The sequence below is a fragment of the Eptesicus fuscus genome, chromosome 9, assembly GCF_027574615.1.
Source record: "Eptesicus fuscus isolate TK198812 chromosome 9, DD_ASM_mEF_20220401, whole genome shotgun sequence".
NCBI classification, from domain to species: domain Eukaryota; kingdom Metazoa; phylum Chordata; class Mammalia; order Chiroptera; family Vespertilionidae; genus Eptesicus; species Eptesicus fuscus.
Window position 1 is genome coordinate 52,344,533 of NC_072481.1, and position 22,391 is coordinate 52,366,923.

General features: G+C 38.8%; 1 pseudogene; it reads left to right on the top strand.

Moving 5' to 3' along the window:
* Positions 1 to 2,272: 2,272 nt before the first annotated feature.
* LOC103284123 (archaemetzincin-2-like) lies at positions 2,273 to 3,884 on the top strand (annotated as a pseudogene).
* Positions 3,885 to 22,391: the final 18,507 nt, after the last annotated feature.

Genomic DNA, 22,391 nt, shown 5'->3' on the forward strand with positions numbered 1-22,391 from the left:
GTTGCTCAGTAATTGAGCATCGACCCATGCTCCAAGAGGCCACTGGTTCAATTCCCAGTTAGAGCACATGCTAGGGTTTCTGGCTTGATCCCCAGTAGGAGATGTGCAGGAAGCAGCTGGTTGATGTTTGTCTCTCATTGATGTTTCTCTCTCTCTCTCTCTCTCTCTCTCTCTCTCTCTCCCCCTTCCTCTTTCTAAAAAAAATCAATAAAAACATATTTTTTTAAATGATTTTTTTTTCTCTTAATTGTGGAGGAAAGCTCACCATGGGGTATGATGTTGCCTGTAAATTTTTCATGTATGGCCATTTATATATTAAGGTAACTTCTATTCCTAATTTGCTGAGTGATTTTATCTTCAAAAGGTGCTGAATTTTGTCAAATGCATTTACCACATAACTTTAAATGATAGTGTGTTATCCTTCCTTCATTTTGTGAATGTGGTACATTACACTGATTTATTTTCATATATTATATCACCCTTGCATTCCAGAGGAATATTCTACTTGGAATTGATGTATAATTCTTTTTTTCTTCTTTTTTAAAAAATCTTTATTGTCAAAAGTATTACATATGTTCCCCTTTTTCCCCCATTGACCCCTTCTAGCCCACCCCCACTTCCCACCCCAGGCCTTCACCAACCTATTGTCTATGTCCTATATACATACAAGTTTTTGTTGATCTCTTTCCACCCACTCACCCTCCCCCACCTTGCCTCTGAGATTTGACAGTCTGTCCCATGTTTCTATGTCTCTGGATCTATTTTGTTCATCAGTTTATTTTGTTCACGTGATACTTGTCTTCTCTGACTGGCTTATTTCACTTTGCATAATAATCTCCAGGTCTCTGCATGCTGTCTCAAAGGGTAAGCGATCCTTCTTTTGTACTGCTGTATAGTATTCCAAGGTACACTACACCCTTTTTTTCTACTCATCTACTGATGGTCACTTGGGCTGTTTCCAGATCTTAACTATTATAAACTGTGCTGCTATGAAATAGGGGTGCATACATTCTTTCTGATTGATGTTTCAGGTTTCTTAAGATATATTCCTAGAAGTAGGATCACTGGGTCAAATGGCAGTTCCATATTTAATTTATGTATAATTCTTTATATATGAATTATCTTGCATTTCTTTGACTTTTAAACTTTTGATTAAAAGTTGTCTTACTGTGAGTTTCTTATGTTGATCCTACTTGGTGTTCATTGATCTTATATTTTTACTAGAGGCCTGGTGCACAGGATTCATGCACTGGTGGGGGGCATGGCCTGCGGGCATCAGCCTGCTGTGGGAGAGCCACTCATCCTGGTCAGCTGAGCAGCTGTGGACCCACCCTCTAAGAAGCTGCTCCCACTGTGGGAGCACTGCTCATCCCAGTCAGCTGAGGGGCGCTCCCACTGTGGGAGCACACTGACCACCAGGGTGCAGGTACTGCATTGAGCAGCTGCCCCCCTGGTGGTCAGTGCGTGTCATAGCAACTGGTCGACGGGTTGTCCTGGTCGTTCCACCATTCGGAAGCTGAGCTTTTATATATATGTATATATATCAACATCTCTTCTCATATTTAGAAAGTTTATAGTCATTTATTAAAAAAAGCTACTTGATCTTTTATCCCTCTTTTTTGGGATGACATTAGATAATAAAATGACATATGTTCAAGTGTAAATTTCTATGACACATGATCTATATATTGCATTATGTGTCCACCACCCGAAGTCAAATCTTCTTCCCTCACCATATATTTGAGCCTTTACCCTTTATTAACCCCTGTTCCTCTTCCCTATGGTAACCACCATCCTGTTGTTGTGTTTATGGGTTGTTATTTGTTTTTCTTGTTTATTCATTTGTTGATTTTAGTTTTACATACCATATGTGAGCAAAATCATGTGGTTCTTAACTTTTTCTGTCTGATTTATATCTCATTTAGCATGATATTCAGGAGGTATTTTAAGTGTAGTACTTCAACTTTTCAACTCCAGCATTTCAATTTAGTTATTTAAAAAGAATATTTCTACCACTTTGTTAATATTCTCATTTTTTATATATATTGTTATTCCAATTTCCTTCAGTTGTCTGTCTGTGTTATCCTTTAGCTAATTAAATATATTTATGGTTGAGGGCATGCAGGTACTGCAGTGGAAGTGTCAAAAGCCCGTGGGGGCTGCCTGGGCTGTGCTGCCCGGGTGAAGGCATCCCGCACACAACTCTCTCCACCAGCCCTGACATGACTGCCCTTGTTAGATAAAAACTTCACAGGAGTCTTTCTTCCTAAAGATGCAAACAGCATGACACTCAGAACAGACACTAAGAACTGCTCTCAAAAAACACAGTATGAGAAGTTGCTGTGGAACGGCGTTTGATATATGTAGCCTTCCAACCAGCCACTGATCTCATTGGACCCATTACCTTGCATTCTCAATCAGATGGGATCACCCATCCTGAGCCTCCCCAAGACTTTGAAGAATTTTTTAATGATCCTTCAGAAAGCCACCCTCTCCAGAGAAATGCAGTGTTTTTATACAGTGCACTGGATCTCTAGGAAACACCAGAATTACCAATGAAGAATATATTAAATAGCTCAAGGGCTACTGTGAAGCATTTTTCTATGGTGTGACAGTAAATCTCCTAGAACCGGTTCCTGTCTCTGCAAGGAGGTGTCCCTTTAGCATGATGACACACACCTGCAAATACATGCAGGGCACATCCTGAAGTTCTTAGAAAAGAAGAAACCCAAAAAATGCCTTCTGTGCTGTGGGAATAACAATGATTGAACTTTGCCTAAGAGACTCCTGGAATTTTGTCTTTGGATAAGCCTCTGACAGACGATGTTGGATTTTCAGCTTTGCCAGGCATGGCAGTGATTTTTACAGTTCAAGCTATAAAGGCAAAGTGAAGGTGTTGCAGAAAAAAATCTTCACATGACTATTCCATTTTCGATAAATATTATACTCATGCAGTGATGATAAATATTATACTCATGCATTGATGTTAAATATTATACTCATGCAGTGACTGGTGTTTTTCTGCTTCAGTCCTATAAGGCTTTAACCCATGAGAAGGAACACGTGTTTGAATTTTGACACTGCCAGTGACTTGCTCGCCTAACGCAAGCTACAACTACTGGGGAGAAGCTGACCAACACCCCCTAACTCTGTGACCTATCTGTTTACACAAGTTGCAGAGTGCTGCTGGCTTCAACATTATAGAAAAACTAGAGGCCTAGAAATTCATGCACTGGGGGGTGGGGGTTCCCCCTTGGGGAATGTCCACCTAAGCCAGCAGGCAGACATCCCTCTCGCAGTCCAGGACCCTTCGCTCCTTACCACCCACCTGCTGCAGAGGCCGGAGAGGCTCCCGCCACCTCTGCTGCGCTCACCGCTCACCAGCAGTGAGCCCAGCTTCTGGCTGAGCTGGGGGGAAGCACTGCTCAACCAGACGCAGAGCTCCCTGCTCCTTAGCGCTGGTCCCCCACCCCCTCCACTGGTGTGTGTGGGGGCAATGAGAGGCCAGGCCAGCCGGAGGAGGGGCCATGGGAGGTTCAGGCACCGCAGTTGTGTCCCATCCAGCCTCTGCGGAGGCACCTAGACCGCCATGGCTGGCCTGGCAGTGCAGGCTCACTGGCCCCGCACCCCCTGCCCACTGGTTGTTCTAGAAGGTCGTTCTGGAAGGTCGTTCTGCCATCTGGTCTAATTAGTATATTAGCTCTTTATTGTATAGGATACAGAGCACTGGCAGGTGGATTGATGAGAAATCTGCTGACACACCTCCAGTTACTCCAAAGCATAGTCCTGAGGATAATGTACTAGTAAATTCACCAACACCTGTGGGAGTTTTTAAGGAATGGAAAGACTGGGTAATAAGATGCCTTGCTGTTGTGCAAAAATAAGAGACTTCAAATAGAAGTAATTAAAATAAATACATGCACACTAAAAACAAATATTTTTCTGATTGTTTTCTTAAAATCATTGTCAGCTAAATCTAAGGCTTTTGTGTGTGTGGTGTTGTTTTTGTTGTTGTTGCTGTTTTCTTTAGGGTCTGTTTCTGGAGACTGTTTGTGGTCTTTTGAATAGAACATGTTTTCAAAAGATGTAGCAAAATGTTCTATACATTATTCATTTTCTTTGTCTCAGAACTGAGGAAAGTTTATTTTGACATTGTTAATTATTCACTTTTGAACTCATTGGTTCCTTTTATACTTGTTATTGTCTTACTTATATTGTCTTCTATTTTAATTACCATATTTTCCGGCGTATAAGACAACTGGGCATATAAGATTTTCCTGGATTAAAAAGTCGTTTTATACTTCGGAAAATACAGTAGTCCAATATATCTAAACCATTATATCTAATTCCATCAATATAGTCCAATATACTGTATTTTCCAGCGTATAAAATGACTTTTTAACCCAGGAAAATCTTATACACCCAGTCGTCTTATATGCCGGAAAGTACGGTAATACCTTTTTAAAATTGTAGGAACATCACATTTTATACTTATGTGTTTTCGTTGTCACACTTTTTATTTTTATCCTGTTTTATATTTTCCCCTAAAATACATAACTAATATTGCTTTATTCTGTTGTGTCCACTTATTTTTTTTCAGATGTACATCAGCTTTTTACTTTATGATTTGCACTTCCATTCTTTTTAATCTGACATCTCTTTCCTTCTAATTAGTGCAGACTTTATTAGACATAGAAGTACCTTTATTTGTTCCTCAAAATATATTTCACTGCTAAATATTTATATTATGATCCTTTTGACTGTTGACTATTGGAATATAATTACTGTGCCATTCACATAAATTATTTTCCTACTGTTCTTTCACTTCTAATGTTGGTATTTAGTATTTAGAAGTTCCCTGCCATTCAAAGGTAAACTGATTATTTTTTATGGTTTATTTTAACACTAGAGGCATGGTGCATGAATTGGTGCATGGGTGGGGGCCAGTTGGGCTGGGCTGGTGGAGGAGGAGGAGAGGGCCACGGGAGGTTGGCTGGCTGGCACCACTCCCTGGTCGAACTCCTGGTTGAGGTGACTAAGTTGCAGATTAGGCTTTTATTATATAGGAGAGTGTCTGTGTCTTGAACATGCTCTTATTTCTTTTTATTTCTTTCTTTCTTTCTTTTTTTTTTTTTTTTGCCATTCTTTTGGATTTCTTTTTATCTTCTTGGAAGTTTATGGACTTTTTGAATCTGAATTGAGAACCTTTATATTTGGTTTTGGAAAAATCTTAGCTATTACCTTTTCAAATGTAGAAATGTTCAAATTCTTAGTTTCTTTTCATAGAAATTCTACTAAATATATATTGGATATTCTTGACTTTTCTTTATTGACTATAGACCTAATTATTTAATATTAAATATCTAGGAATAATAGAAAAGTTTAATAGTTCCTATTTGTCTGTATGGTTTCCATGTGGGTTTATCTCTCATTTTGCTGATTTTTTCACTTAAGGCTAATCTGCTATTTAACTCATTCATTTATTTATAAATTTTCAGTTCCTTTTGTAATTTATGTAAATATTTTTTGATTCTCTAATATTTAAAGTTGCTTGCTTCTTGCATGTATCTTCTAAACCTTATCTTCTCTTGTAATTGCAATAATAAATATAGGTCTCATTTTTCTATTTGTAGGTATATATAAATATATGCATATATATCTATAGAAATACATATTTATAGCAATAGTTAAAAATTGTATGAATGGCTCAAGGAGAGATTTGTAATTATTGTACAAGGTTAAGCAAAGTTTATCATCTCAGATAAGATAACCAATAGAAAGCTCTAATTAGTTACAGCTTTCTACCTTAACAGCTATTGTTTTTAAGCCAGGAGTATGAGAAAGCTTTTGGGTAAATTAGAAATGTTTGCCATCACCAAGGAAACGAGAATTTGTAAAGTGAACTTACATGTGTTTTCCTGATTTCAAAATTTAGCTCAAAATGAATATGATATCTGAAGTAAGAACAGCTTCATGGTTTGAATATATCTCACTCAACACAGCAAATCTAAGAGTTTTACACTTACGATCTTCAATTCTACTGATGAGAACTAAAAGTTTAAGTTTTAAAATATTTGCTTAAAATTGCATCCAGAAAAAGAATGTAACAGTTTAGTGATCCAAGTGATTTTACTCCTAACCAATATACAACAATAACGCTAGCTGCCCAGCGGCTGAGAAACAGAAAGGTGGAGGCAAAACACTATTTCACTGGACATTGGGCTAGTGTGATCTATATATTAAGAATGGTCTAGGGAGACGGAACAGATTTGACCCTGGATAACAGTTAGAGAAGCTTACATATTCAAATTAAGATCCTGGAGAAGGAGGAGTAAAGGCATCATGATTCCTGGTACATTATAGAAACAGTGAACCTGGTTTAAAGGAAATAACATAGCCATATTAATTCAGGAAGCTTTAGGAAATGGGACCTTAGTACTGAATTAACACTTGGCCTAGATATGCAATTGGTTTAAATACTTTGTTCTAAAATTACCGAATAAACATAGATTTGGGTCATGTAGGGAATGGTGATGAAGGAAAACCATACACAATACAAATTTTAAAAAGACATTACAAAAAAGTTGTGTTTGTCACCCTTGGAATAATTACATAGTGTTTTGCTTTAAGTGTGTAAGTATTTTCTGTTGCCATAAAATAAAGCCACTAGCTTTGTGTACTAAATACCTTTTTTAAAAAAATACTGGTTTTTAGAGCAATTTTATGTTACCCAGAATTAGGAGGAAGGCGCACAGATGTCCCATAACTGCCTGCCCCCACACATACATAGCCTACCCCTTTACCAACATCCCCATCAGAGTGGTACTTTGGTTATAGGTTTTACACTTTGTGTTGCACACTCTATGGGTTTGGACAAAGGTATAATGAAGTTATCCACTATTATATCTATCAGACATAGATAGATTGCCCTAAAAATCTGCTGTGCTCTACCTAGTCATGTAGTTGGAACTACACAATCTGCAGCCTTTACAAATTGGCTTTTTTGTTCCACTCACTCATATGCATTTAAGATTCCTCTATGTTATTTCCTGACTTGATTGCTCATTTCTTCTCAGTGCTGAATAATATTTTGTCATCTGGATAAATTACAGTTTATTCATTCGCCCCCTGAAAGATAGCATGGTTGCTTCTGAGTTTTGGCAATTATGAATAAAGCTGCTATTAACATTTATGCACAGGCTCTTCTGTGGACATACTTTTTCTACTCCTTCAGATAAATACCTAGGATAGTGATTACTGGATTATGTAATGATGTTATATTTAGTGTTGTAAGAAACCAGTAAACTCTCTTTCAAAGTGGCTGTACCGTTATGCATACCCACCAACAATGAAAGAGGGTTCTCATTGCTCCACATCCTCCCCAGCACTTGATGTCAGTATTCCAGATTTTGACCATTATAATAGGTACAACATGGCATATTATTGTTGTTTTAATTTTCATTTACCTGGTATGATGAGGGTCATCTTTTCATATTATTTGTTATCTGTATAGCCTCTATAGTGAGGGGTCTCTTAAGGTCTTTGGATCAATTTTAATTGTTTTCTTTTGTTATTGTTGAATTTTATGAGTATTTTTTGTATATTTTGGGTAGCAATCCTTTATCAGATGTGTTGTATATAAATATTTTCTCCTTATCTGTGGTTTGTTCTTTCATTCTCTTGAAAGTGTCTTAACATAGCAGAAGTTTTTAACTTTAATTGAGTCCAGCTTCTCAATTATTTGTTTGCATGGATTGAGCCTATGATATTATAACTTCAAAGTTATTCCCTTACCAGAGGTCCTCTATGTTATAGTCCAGGAATTTTAGAACTATGTTTTTTATTTAGGTCTACAATACATTTTGAATGAACTTTTGTGAAGGGTGTAAGGTTTGTTTGTAGATTATTTTTACATGTGCATGTCTAGTTAGTCCAACAAAATTTGTTGAAAATATTGTTTTTGTTCCATTGTTGTGGTTTTGCTCCTTTATCAAAGAACAGTTGACAATATTTATGAAAGTCTATTTCTGGACTCTCTATGCTGAGCTATCAAATTGTTTTGTCTATTTTTTTCACCAATAACACATTGTCTTGACTATTGTAGTTTTATAGTAAGTCATTTTTCTAGCTTTATTTAGATACTAGAGGCCCAGTGCATGAAAATTCATGCACTCGAGGGGGTGTCCCTCAGCCCGGCCTGCTCTCTCTCACAGTCCGGATGCCCTCAGGGACAGGAGATGACCTGGCGATCAGGGGATAGCGACCACCCAACACACCTCTGCTGCTGCCACTGCAGGCAGTGTAAGACTTTGCTGGCCTTGATTACCTGAGCCTGATGCCCCCACACAGCCTGCTGTTCAGTCATTACTGTGAGGGCATCCTGACCAATTTGCATATTACCCTTTTATTAGTATAGATAAGTGATTATGTCATTTGTATACAGGCAGTTTTATTTCTTCCTTCACAATCTGTGTACCTTTTATTTATTTTTCTTGTCATATTCTAATTATCTCTTTAACATCTGATTATCAACCACTGGAGAAATGTTTGGTCCAAATACCAGTGAAATAAAAATAATATGATTTTCATTATAGTTATATTATTCATCATCTAATTTTCCCAGCCCAATTTTATTAAGTATGTAATATCTTTACCTCTTATAATTTAACTAGAGGCCTGATGCTTGAAATTCATGCAAGAGTAGGCTTTCCTTCCCCTGGCTGCCAGCACCAGCTTCCCTCTGGCACCCGGAACCCGAGCTTCCCTCATAGTCCCAGCTTCATCCAGAAGGTTGTACAGAAGGACATTTGGTCTCATTAGCATATTATGCTTTTATTATTATAGATTTCTGATAAAACTATTAGAAATTTGTGTAATAAAGAAAGATATTATTCCTTCCCCCAAATTCCCTTCCCTTTTTAGTAGCCATAACTTTCTACTGTACAATTCTATTTGGTTACCTCAGTTTTTCAAAATTCGACTTGCAGTCATTTGTTTACCATAAGTATCTTGCAGTGTGCTAATCATACCACTTCTAACTAACCCTTTAAATTTGTCCCGAGATAAATATTAAATATTTAATTATTTAATATTTAAATATTCTCCTGTCTTCCAACTCTTTCTCCATAATGTGAATCATGCATGATATAATTTCTTTTGTCATAAACCATAATTCTAGTGAGATGAAATCCCAGCAGAAAGTTCCATAGCATGTTTATGTAAACAAAACATTTCTCTCATGACATAGCATGTTTATGTAAACAAAACATATTTTGTTTAGTATTGGCCTACTAGAGTTTCTGGTTTGTTGAGAATTAGGTCTCACCATGGTATAGTTTATGTTTTGCTAATTTCATGAATTTGTTTTTAATAATTCAAGGTATTCAGGGTTTCTGAAAAATCAACTACAATTTTATCTTCCCCAGCATGCAAACAAAGTTGTATTAACCAGTCCATGATCCCTAAAGCTATGATTCTGTATTGGTTTATTATGGTTTTTCTTCTATAATTATAGGCTATTTAATTTTTATCTATTTTTTATATCAATGCTGTGGCAGGGTATCACTTCTTAGGAACTGTGTACATGACATTAATATAGGCATTTTAATTTTACCTTTTAAATTAAAAATAATAAAATTATACCCATGTGCTTTTATGAGTTTAGCAATTTGTATAAAGAGATCATTATTACGTTATGCTTAACAACTCTTATCCTTTAAAAAACTATCTCATTTAATATCATTTAATGAGCCACAAAATATATTCAAGTGTTCATTAGAATCATTTAAATGTTCTGCAAAACATAAATGTGAAGTATGCACAGCTGAAGATGATTCAACATAGTTCATAAAGCATAAAATGTGTTATAACCTGCTACTCAACTGTATGCTTTATTCATTAGAAAGTTAAGACCTGCATTCTTCTTCATATTGAACTCTAAAGGGTGCAACAAGTTTTTCTGCAAAGCTCCTTAAGGGGGCCAAAAGCTGTCCTCACTCTATAGTATAGGCTGAAGTTGAATCCATTAGCTGTGAAAAATGCAGGGGAAGCCATTCCTACTGAGTTATTTTGCCTAAAAATTGTACTTGGGTAAGACTATAAGAAAGATAAATTTAAGTGAGAAGCAAATGTGTATAATTTCTCTTATAAAAAAATATCTCAGATACATCACTGTAGCCTGAGTTAATGTATTGCCCTAGAAGTGCAACACTGGATTGTATGCGAAATCTTTGCTTTCTTGTCTAAGATCAGTCAGGGAAAGGCATTTTCTCAACTTGAGCCTAGAGGTATTTTATAGCAAAGAGACACATGTTTGTTTGCTATTTTCTAGAAGATGGGGGAATGAATTTGTATACACACACACACACACACACACACACACTCACAGTATATATGTGGCTAATATGCAAAGTGTCCCCTCAGGAGTTCGACCAGGAGACCAGGAGTTTGATTGCTCACTATGATATGTGCTGACCACCATGGGCCAGTGTGGAACGAAGGAAGGCCCCAGCCGGCAGCTGGAAGGAAGGCCCTGGCCAGCAGCCAGCAGCCAGGGAAAGGAAGACCCCGGCTGGCAGCTGGAAGGAAGGCCCCAGCCCACAGCCAGAAGTCCCTGATCGGCCCTGATCACCTGCCAGGCCTAGGGACCCTACCTGTGCACTAATTTTGTGCACCGGGCCTCTAGTAGGAGAATATTACAGTTGTCAATTTAGAAGGCTCAAAATATATGTGCCAAGAAAATCTATAAAATGCCATATTCCTTCACTTCTAAAATTATGACAATAAATGCTAATAAAGTGTCTATTCCACATAATTCAAATGCCTCAATTTCCCTATATGCAAGAAATGAGTGGGCAAATTTATCTCATCTCTTGGCCAAGGGCATCGTGAGGAATTAATTTCAGAATTATTTTTTTTTTCTCTCCTTAGATGAAAGTTGCTAGAATGATAATAATAAGAATTATGTTATAATTCCAACACAGTCTTTATATTCCAAACAGGTTGCATTTTGGAAATTTGTACTCCTTAATAATTTTAAACTAATTACTTATGTCAAAACTTTGCCCCAGTTGCCTTTGATAAGCATCATAAATACAATAAATTACTTGTGCTTAAAAAAAAAAAAAGAAAAATAAAAACCTGACTTTGAATCTGACACAAGTTTATTAGTCACAATAGACTTGTTTCTACTTGCAGTACACATCGTAATCCTGACTGCAGCTTCCCGCAGGGTCTATGATACCCTGCCGAGCTTCACATGACCAACATTATAACAGTACTGTTTGCAACCCACTGCTTGTTTACTTCCTCTTCTCAATTTAAGATTATTCATTTCTTTTACCCCAGAAGTTAGTTGTTATTTAGCTCCTGTAATTTAAAAATCTTCTAAACAATGTCATTTTGGATTTTCCAGTCAAGATGGTAGCCAACCAATGCTTGCCTCATGCTTCCATTGAAAACACAGAAAGAGGAGGATAGCTATAGAAACAATGGCAACTCAGAGAATTGGTTAGGAATCCAAAATACCTTAAGAGGATTTCTATTGCCCTAGCCAGTTTGGCTCAGTGGATAGAGAGTCAGCCTGCGGACTGAAGGGTCCCAGGATTGATTCCAGTCAAGGGCATATGCCGGGGTTGTGGGCTCAATCCCAAATAGGGGGCATGCAGGAGGCAGCCAATCAATGATTCTCTTTCATCATTGATGTTTCTATCTCCCTCTCTCTCTCCCTTCCTCTCTGAAATCATATATACTAGTATATGATTTCTATCAACCTAAAGAGGCTGGTTTGGAATATCAGGACAGTGAAACAAATTAGTAAATTAGAACCTACCTGCCTGTGTTGTGTTCCTCTGCACCATAGGTATGGATTATTTACTGATGTGGGGGAAGACAGTCACATCTTATCCACATTGGATCTGCTTTATGAAGCAAGAAAGCAATAAGAATGACTTAATTTCCTATTCTCCCCATTGGTGTTTCTTTTTGGCAACATTATTAAATACATTTATCAGTGGTGTTACTGGAAGGAGGAGTGAGAAAGCAATAGAGTATCACATCTGGAATGCGGAACAGTGATAGAAAATGGGGAGAACTGAGCCCTCTGGGGGTGCAGTTTTATTGGCTTGTTTTCAGGGGAAAAAAAGAATTATAGACTTCTTTCAATTGTCTGAAAAGCAATGCCCTCCTCACAAAGTAAAGATCACGAATTGTGAGCAAGCAATTTCTCCTCCATTCAGTGGAAGCACACTAGATAAAGGACTGGAGATACTGCAAATGTGGCTTTGGTCTAGAAAGCAACAGACAACCAACCAACAAACAAAATATAGTGACATAAATGATACTTCTAACAGCCGCTAGATTGATGCTTCTCAGCATGTGCTCCAGGTACCATTTTGGAATGTCCCAGATTCCTTCCCTGCCACTCTGCGCCCCCCCCCCCCACATTTGTCAGCTTTGTCCTGATAATAACTCCACAACTTCAGTGACTTACAACAATCTTTTAAGTGCTCAGGATTGTGGCATTTGCTCCACATGCTTTCTTGTTCCTGGGTGTTGTCTAAAGGAACAGCCACTCCCTGGCAACTGCTGTTCTTCTGAGAGAGGTCAGCATCAAGGAATGGAACCACAAAATTTTATTTAAAATATACCTTTGGAAGTGGCATGTGTTACACAGACTTACATTCTGTCCTCCAAAGCAAGATAACAATAAGAATATACTACATGCCTGGCCGGGTGTGGCTCAGTGGTTGAGCATTGACCTATGAACCAGGAGGTCACGGTTAGAATCCCAGGCAGGGCACATGCCAGGGTTGCAGGCTCACTTCCCAGTTGGAGAGGCATGCAAGAGGCAGCCAATCAATGATTCTCTTTCATAATTGATGTTTCTATCACTCTCCCTCTTCCTTCCTCTCTGAAATTAAACACACACACACACACACACACACACACACACACGAGTACAGCCTTGGCCGTTGTGGCTCAGTTGGTTGGAGCTTCATCCTGTACAGTGAAATGTCATGGGTTTGATTCCAGTCAGGACACATACCTAGGCTGCAGATTCAATCCCAGGTCAGGGCACATATGGGAGGCAACCAATCAATGTTTCTCTCTCATATTGATGTTTGTTTCTCTCTCTAAAACACACAATGATGGCATATAATAAAGGCACACAGGAGCCATCTGAAAGGCCTCCCACTGACCAAAACAGGAACAAATTGAGCAACAAAAGAAACTAGCATTGGATTATAACCCAAAGCATAAAATAAATACCCATGTATACATACTTTGATTTCTTAGTATTTTGGACATTAATTGACCTTCTTTGTTTTTATGAGTTTCAATTCTCTGTCTACTTTCATGACATTTTAATGAAAGTTCAGTGTTTTGATTGGTATAGCATCAGAGTCGTGAAGTTAGTATAAATAAATTATTGAAAAAATTAAATTAATTAAGAATAATTTACACATATCCTGTGCAGAATAATTTCAGACAATGTAGATAATCCACCTTCAAGTAGGTAGAATATAACTCCCCACTACCTAAGTGTTGGCTGCACATAGTGAATTTCTTCCAAAGGACAGTATGAAAAGGGTGAAAGAGGGAACTTAACAGAAGAGAAATCTGTCAAACACTATATCAGCCAGTGATCAAGGTCAATAGTGATGTAATATCAACAGTACCTTTTCACAAAATACTAGAGGCGTGGTGCATGAAATTCATGCATGGGGGAGGGGTCCCTCAGCCCAGCCTGTACCCTCTTGCAATCTGGGACCCCTTGGAAACCAGCAGACGGATATCCCTCTCACAATCCGGTACCACTGGCTCCTAACTGCTGGCCAACCTGCCTGCCTTATTACCCCTAACTACTCGCCTGCCTGCCTGATTGCCCCTAACCACCTCTGCCTTGGTCCCCACTGCAGCAGCTTCATCCGGAAGGACATCCGGAATGACATCTGGAAGGTCGTTTGGCTATCTGGTCTAATTAGCATATTACGCTTTTATTATTATAGATGTATGTACTCTTGATATGATATGATGAAAAAGGTACTTTATTTTTGTGGTCTTTCATCAAGAATCTATTACCTCTAATATTAGAAAAATATCAGACAAGTCTCAAGTTTAAAACATTCTACAAAACACCAGAGACATACTCCTCCAAACTTTCAAGGACATGAAAAATAAGGGAAGTCTAAGAAGTTATTGCAGACCATCAGAGGCTGAAGAGACATGATGACTAAATGTCACATGGTGCCCTAAATAGGAATATGGAATCAAACAGGGACCTTGGAAAACACTTTGAAAATTTGAATAAAGTATTGACTTTAGTTAATAGTACATAAATATGAATTCACTAATGGTAGCAAATCTCCTAAGTCGATGAATAATCTATACACTGAGTGGCCAGATTATTATGATCTCTGAACACATAATAATCTGGCCATTCAGTGTATATCCTATATAATAAAAGGTTAATATGCAAATTGTCTCCTCGACCAGGAGTTTGACCAGCAGGCAGGCCAGCCAACCACCCATGTCCCAAGTCTCTTCCCCCTGGCCAGGCTGGCTGGATCCCAACCATGCACAAATTCATGCATGGGCCTCTAATAAATAAATATATGTATCAGTCTATATATATACATACACACACACACATACACACACATACACATACACATACATACACATACACTGAGTGGCCAGATTATTATGCATTCAGAGATAATAATAATAATCTGGCCACTCAATGTATATATAAAACCCTAATATGCAAATAGACTGAATGGCAGAACAACCGGTGCTCTGACCACCAGGGGGCACGTGTGGAACATGGCGGGCATTGGCAGCAGGCAGCAGAGGGCAGAACATGGTGTGCTTTGGCCGTGGCAGGATGGTGGAGCAGGTGAGCAGGGGCACCAGGCCAAGGTGGAACGCTGGTCACTGTCATCAGAGCGAGCCTCTGGTGGTTACTATAAATTCTTTGCTCCCACATGCTGTGGTCCCACATGGCACTTCCACCTGCTGCCGGTGCCAGCCCTGCTCACACCTGCTGCTGGCGCCCGGCACTGGCCCCGAATGCTTGGTGCCATTAGCAGGTGCGAGTAGTGGCTGCTGGCCTCAATTGCCCCCGGGGGCTATTCCACCTCCCCTTGCTACTGAGGGGTGATTGGGGCAGCAGCTGCTGTTGACAGCGCCGGCCCCAATTGTTCCATCAGCGGGTGTGAGCAGGGCCTGTGCTGTCAGCGCATGGGAGCAGCAGTGGTGGGAGCCGGGCTGCAGGCAGACAGGGACCAGGAGCTGTGGTGACAGGGTCCAGGCGGGGGCCCAGAGGTTGGGCTGAGATCTTCCCCCAGGCCCACTACTGAGGCCCACAGTTCCTTTAAGGTGCATGAATTCGTGCACTGGGCCCCTAATGTTTAATAATAAGGGATAATTAGGGTGACAGTAGATCCTGACTTGAATGGTGGTCTAAGTTTAATACTGTTATTTGAGAATAAGTATTAGCAGGACCCCCTTTAATTTCCTGAAGTGTATAATATTAGTAAATTAAATGGATAATTCATTGCATTGATAAAGAAGTATTATATAAAATGTAAGTCCCCTAAAAAGTGCTTTAAATGAATCATTATTGAACATCTCAAGTGAACAAAAGCATTGAATATATGAATAGTTACTTTGCAATTTTTAAGAAAAAGCTATTGTATTTACTACCTATTTTAAAATCCTCTATTATTTTTACAAAGGCTTTTTGAAAAATATGTTTCCATTTGTAAATTAAAATGCTATCTTTGATTTATAATTTTGTACCTGTAGCACATTCTGTTTGTCTTTTAGCCTTGGCTTTTGGGAAGCGTTAAACCAAGTCTTGCTTTCAAATATAAGGCCAGCTCTCAGCTTAGGTTTTCTAGTACAATCATTTGCTTCTTCATATTAGTTATTTGGGATTTGTTTATTTTTTTAGATAAAAATGTAAAAACTGTCTTATTTTTTCTTCAAAATAGGCAGAATATATGTATAAACAATAATATGCTATTAACTGGTTTAAGGTTTTACAATATTAAGCTATAGTAAGTCCTAACTTCTCTATTGCTATTGTGTAAACATTACTGTTTAGTTACTTCACAATACTTTCTATTTTATACTGACATCTACGCTATTTTTGTTTCTAATACTGCAAGTGTAACTTCCATTTTGGAGCAGCTCTATACTGATTCTGAGTAATGTCTTCTTATAAAATAAGCCATATTTCTCATCAATTGAAAGAGATTATTGCCCTAATCAGTTTGGCTCAGTGGATAGAGCATAGGCCTTCGGACTAAAGGGTCCCAGGTTCGATTCTGGTCAAGGACATGTACCTTGGTTGCAGGCTTATCCCCAGTGGGGGGTGTGCAGGAGGCAGCTGATTGATGTTTCTCTCTCATTGATGTGCTAACTCTCTATCCCTCTCCCTTCCTCTCTGTAAAAAATCAATAAAATATATTTAAAAAAAGAGAAAGAGATTATTAAAGACTAGAGGCCTGGTGCACAAATTCGTGCATAGGTGGGGTCCCTCCACCTCAGGTTATCAGGGCTGATCAGGGCCATCTTGCCCAGTCCCGATCAGGACCGGTAGCCAGGAGGGACCATGGGATGGACCACGGGAGGCCTCCAGGGCATGTCCAGCCCCGTCTTGCCCAGTCCCGATCAGCCGAACACCAGCAGCAAGCTAACCTACTGGTCAGAGCATCTTCCCCCTGGTGGTCAGTGCCCATCATAGCAACTGGTCAGTGGACCACTCGGTCAGACACTTAGCATATCAGGCTTTTATATATATAAACTGTAACTCACAGAGCAGAATGCTCAGCACGCACTTTCCCTCCAGCCCCTGGTCTTGGAGACCTCATGTCCTTCCAAGGCTCTACTCACCCTCTTCAGCTACCACATGAAGCAAATTGCATTGTGTGCATGGAAACCCTTTGCAGGCTCCATGGGTATGCCTTACTTTGCTGCAGTTCCAATTACCTCAACATAAGGAGCGACACCCTCATTATCAGGTAACACCATCGTGGTAAGATCCCTGCTCAGCCTACTGCAGCAGTTTTAAATAGGCCATGGGTCGCCCTAGATAGTTTGGCTCAGTGGATAGAGCCATGGCCTGAGGACGGAATTATCCTGAGTTCGATTCCAGTCAAGGACACATTCCTAGGTTGCAGGCTCAATCCCCGGTAGGGGGTGTGTGGGAGGCAGCAGATCGATTCTCTCTCATCATTGATGTTTCTATCTCTCTCTCCCTCTCTGAAATCAATAAAAATATATTAACAAAAAAAACAACACAACAAAACAATAAATAGGCCATGAATAAAATGTCGCTGCTCTCCATCCATCCAGTCCCCTCACACCCTCTTTTGTCTTTGTCCCCCCACACACACACTCTGCTGGGGTCTGTAAAATGTGGTCAGGATTTCTACTTCAACCAAGGGCGATGCTTTTGCACAGCCCTTCTTCCCTATCCATCTCTGTCCCCAGTCCTATGGGATCTCTCCCTCCCTCCCCTACATCTGTCTTGGTGTGGGGCTATGTAGGGTGGGGCTGTGTGGGATGGGGTGGGGCTGTGCAGGTGAGGCAGTGCAGGTGGGGCAGTGTGGGGCCTCAGTGTGGAGCTAGCCCAGGCAGGGCCTCAGATGAGAGCTGGGGTGATGGGTCACAAGGAGGAAGAGGGAGGGATGTGAAGCCTGTCCTGTGGGAGAGGCACTGGGCTCCTTGGCTGCCCCCACCCAGTAGCTTATCTAGGTCTCTGAGCAGCTGTCGCCTTCTGATTGTCGCTGCCTCCCGCTTCCTTTTAAGTTTTGGACACCTTTTCTCTGACTCAGCTCCGCCCCCCTCTCTGCTGCATCCCTGGGAGTCCGAGGCTGCCCTTTGGCCTTGGGCAGGTGTGCCTGGCCCATGCCCCCCATAATGGTGCTACCCACACCCCTGGAGTAGTTAGTGAAATTTAACAAATAAAAAGAAGCAGCTCTGAAGATTATAAATTGCATACTGAGAATGCCACAGGTTGCAGAGGGCTGCAAAGCCCACTGCTCTCAGCAGCCTCCCAGACCACCCTGTCCCTCCTGGCTCCCACCCTGCCAGTCTCTGCCCAGAGCTTGGGCCAAACCCTGGGAGTTTCCTGAGGGCTCTCACCTCACACCTCATTTTCCAGTCCAGCCCACCTACACCTGTAGCAAGCTAACCTACCGGTTGGAGCACCTGCTCCCTGGTGGTCAGTGCACATCATAATGACTGGTCCAGCAGACGAACTCCCAGCCGAGCTCTGGGTCAAGGGGTCAATTTATATATTAGGCTTTTATTATATAGGATGGTACCATAAAATAACTCATGATTAATAAATCCTGATATTTCCCAATTATTACTCAATTGACCATTTAAATCAATCACAACAAAAGGTATTTTAGAAGCCCCATAATATTTTGTTCATCCACTATTTAATCCAAATTATCACCCTAAAGACATTGCCCTCAATCTTCTTTCCTAGGTTTTTTGTTTCTTTGTTTGTTTGTTTTGGGGGCGTTTTTTTGTTGTTGTTTGTTTGTTTGTTTTGCCTCTGCTCATCTATTCAGGCTTCTGTTATTTTCCTATATCTGTAATATATTTGAATGACTAAACCTATTTCTTTAGCTTTAATTACCTTTGATACCCTAATAATTCCCAAATATATACTTTTAATTTAACCCCTTCCTTAAAATCTAGACAGGTAAATCTAACTGCTTTCTTAATTTTTATCTATCTATCTATCTATCTATCATCTATCATCTATCTATCATCATCATCTATTTATCTTCCTACTATCTATCTATATCATCTATCTATCTCATCCATTTAATTGTTATTTTAAAATTAATGTAGAATTTCCCATTTTCTCACTCTACCCAAAGTTTCTCTTTCCCCTTGCTTCCATATGTTAGTAAACTACCCATTTGTTCAAGCAAAAGAAAATCTTTAAGTAATCATTGATTCCTCTTTAATTAACCTACCATATTCAACCCATTGGTAAATTCTGTTACATATAACTATGATATCTATCTTAATTGATCAACTTTTCATTTTCAGGTCTACTATATGATTCTAAGTCATATCCTCTTTCAGACAGACTTCTGCAATATTATTTTACCTAATTGAATTTTGTCTAGTTTTAACAACCCCAATCCATTTTTTATTAACAGTCAGAATTATTTTAATGAAAAGAATTCAGGTAATTTACTCCTTATCCTTCTTATAAGATTCCTCTTTTATCTCTGTCTTTATCTTGTACTATTCCTGAGTCTATTACACTTCACTGCTATTACCTCCTTTTTTATCCTTAATTATTTAAAATCTAAGCATATCTTAAATCCTCACCCTGGAATGTTTCTCATATTGTTATTATTGTTCATTGTCTTGTGTTATTCAGTTCTATGCCCTCACATATTACCTCAATGAAACAGTCACATACCATTGAATCTATAGAATTCTCTTAGTTATGCATTATCACATCACCCAACTTTAATAACTGCATAGTACATGCCATTATCTTTATGTGTCTATTGTCTGTATCCTCCTACTAAAATATCATTTTAATTAGAGCAAGGATTTCTTTTCTCATTACTAAACCCTCAATGTTTAGAAGAATGCCTAGAACATAGTAGACATTTAACAATTATGGGTTAAATCAGTGGATAAATAAATGAATGAGTAGGTGCTATTTGGATAATTCCATGCTTTGTTTATATTAAGTACTTCTCTTGGGATGCATATTTTATTCTGTACCCCACTTCCTGTCTATTCACATCATCATCATCTTCATCATCCTCAACAAATGTTAGATATTTCAAGGACCATTATGCCAGAAGCCAGTTTCAGCATGTCATAATTGCAAGAGTTTCATCAAAAGGTTGGTGAAGCTTGGGGGGCTCAACAAGGGCTAGCCACATATGTAGTTTACCTGTTGGAACGTCTGGAAAGGCACTTCCCCCAAACCTAAGTAGGATTGTTAACTGCCAGACAGCTCAGGGCATCTCAATCTACATGTTATTGCCTCCTGTTGGACAAACACCTGAACAGCTGTAGGCTATTCCCAATCTGACAATGCTTCTGTACCCTACCCTTTGAAATCCTACTCTTTGAAGTGTATTATTTCCACCTTGCCTTAGGACAAATTGTGTTAATAAAAAGCACTGGGTCCTGAGTCAAGGGATAGTCTTTAGCTCCTTTAGCTGAAGTTCCTCTGATCCCCAAGGCCTTTCAAAACTATCTTTCATCCTTGGACTCTGTAATCATCTACACACAAACCTTTCTCCAGATTGCTGAGAAACCCCTTCTTAATGCTGGGACAAGAACCCCAGCACATTATAAATAGTATTTCATATTATGAACAATATTCCTTTGAAACTTGGAGATAGTATATACACGTATATGTAAGGTTCGAGGCACAGGAAACGGGAGTCAGAGACCACCAAGACATATTAAAAGGGAGGTTTATTCTGCAGTAACGAGCAAGATTCCTTATGAAGGAGGTAGAGAAACCAGGAAAACGGGAGGGGGGAGAAGAAGGGAGGGACCCAACCAGACTGCTGGAAGAGACAGTAACACATGCATGAATGGAGAGTCCTTTTAAAAGAAGGAACAGGAAGGGGTTGGGCCCAGGGCAGAACTGGAAGGGTTGGGCCCCAGGGCACTCGGCACGAGCTGATTGGTGGTTCAATGTCTTGGGGATGTCTCGGCGGCAGAGGCTGGTAAGGTCATAACTCTGCCCACCAGTTGGGGGGAGGGAGGATCTCACACTATAAAATATTTTATTATTTAATTTTTACCATATGGTGAATTCAATATACCAAAATAGCTCAAACATCAAAAGAAAGTAATCCTTTAGAACTCTTTAATTGTCTTTATATGGCATGGGGTCCCCATGTCACAGATATATGATAAATATTTTATAATCATATTACTAAATTATTCAGACATATGGACTTAAATCTTTTAAATATTTCCTGCTTTATATATGTGTTATTAAATAAATGTGCAGATATTTTATAATTACTAATTTTCTTAAAGAATCACTTTGATCACTTTGAAGATGGTGAATATTTTAGTGAAATAAAACAATTGACATTTGGTTTAAAGTTTTCATTGGAATTTGAGATATGCCAATCACTATCCTCTTTTTTTGGGGGGGCTTGGGGGGGTGACTATTACCAATTTGAGACAAGGACAGAAGATCCAGATGAGATATAATATTAACTACAATTTTATTGCTTTACTTATCTGAGTACCAATTTCTTCATTTGACAATGAACAGATCAGTAAATAACATAAAATGTAATGGTTATGAACTGGTCCAATATAGGTTATATTGGATATTTACCAGAGAGGGAATCCTATGGATCAGTTTTGCCATAAGTAAAATGGAAACATGGAAATTATTATTATTAATTACAACCTGAGATTGTTGTGATAATTAAATGAGTTAAATGATATCATTGATATCACTTAGATATTAGGAAGACTTAAAAAGCCATGATTCTTACTCTTAGTTTAGTAGTATAAATGAACATTAAATTTTTGAAGAAGATTTCAGCTGGTCATTAAAAATTGACCAGGTACAGAAATCTCACTGAAGAGTTTGTGATTAATTTTGTCTGAGCTCCTCAGAGAGCAAGAAAGCATTTTTTCTCTGAATTCTAATATTGACAAAACTAAAAACTAAACTAATGAAAACTATTTATTAAAATTTCAAATATATAATTGGGGACAAATAAAAAATAGTTTACATATTTAGATAATAAACTTCTCAAAGTAATCACCCAATTATTTGTTATCCTAAATATATTATTATAGCAAGACATATTGAAATAAACAGATAACTGAATAATTTTGACTCATTAGATTTCTTCCTGTATCTTGGATTGAGATAGTATTTTTAAAATAAACTCTTGCTTTTGACCATCTTCCCACTTCTGCCTGGGTCACAAACACAACCATGTGCTGTGGTATGGACTTTAGATAGAACCCAGCATAGCAGGAGTTCATGTACATGACCTGCTATCTTTCCGTTTTCCTATTGCTGGCTGTGCTCTCACTCTCTCACTCCTGTTCTATTTTCCTTCACTATCTTATTTTGCGATATTCAGCTTTGTAGAGGGTAGACAAAGGAAAATTGGAGGTTTTCCAGGTTAGTATCAGGCATTTAAAGTTGAGACATATTTAGTTTGCTCTTCAAAGGGACAGGCACACAAAAAAACAGATATTCACATAGAGACCTCAGGATTCTTTTCAGAAGGTCATCAAATGCTATAATACTGCCAGGTTTAAAGTTTTAAAAAGAGAGAAATATGATGCCAAAAAGATTTCAATACCGCCTTGGAAAATACCCAGCTTGAAGA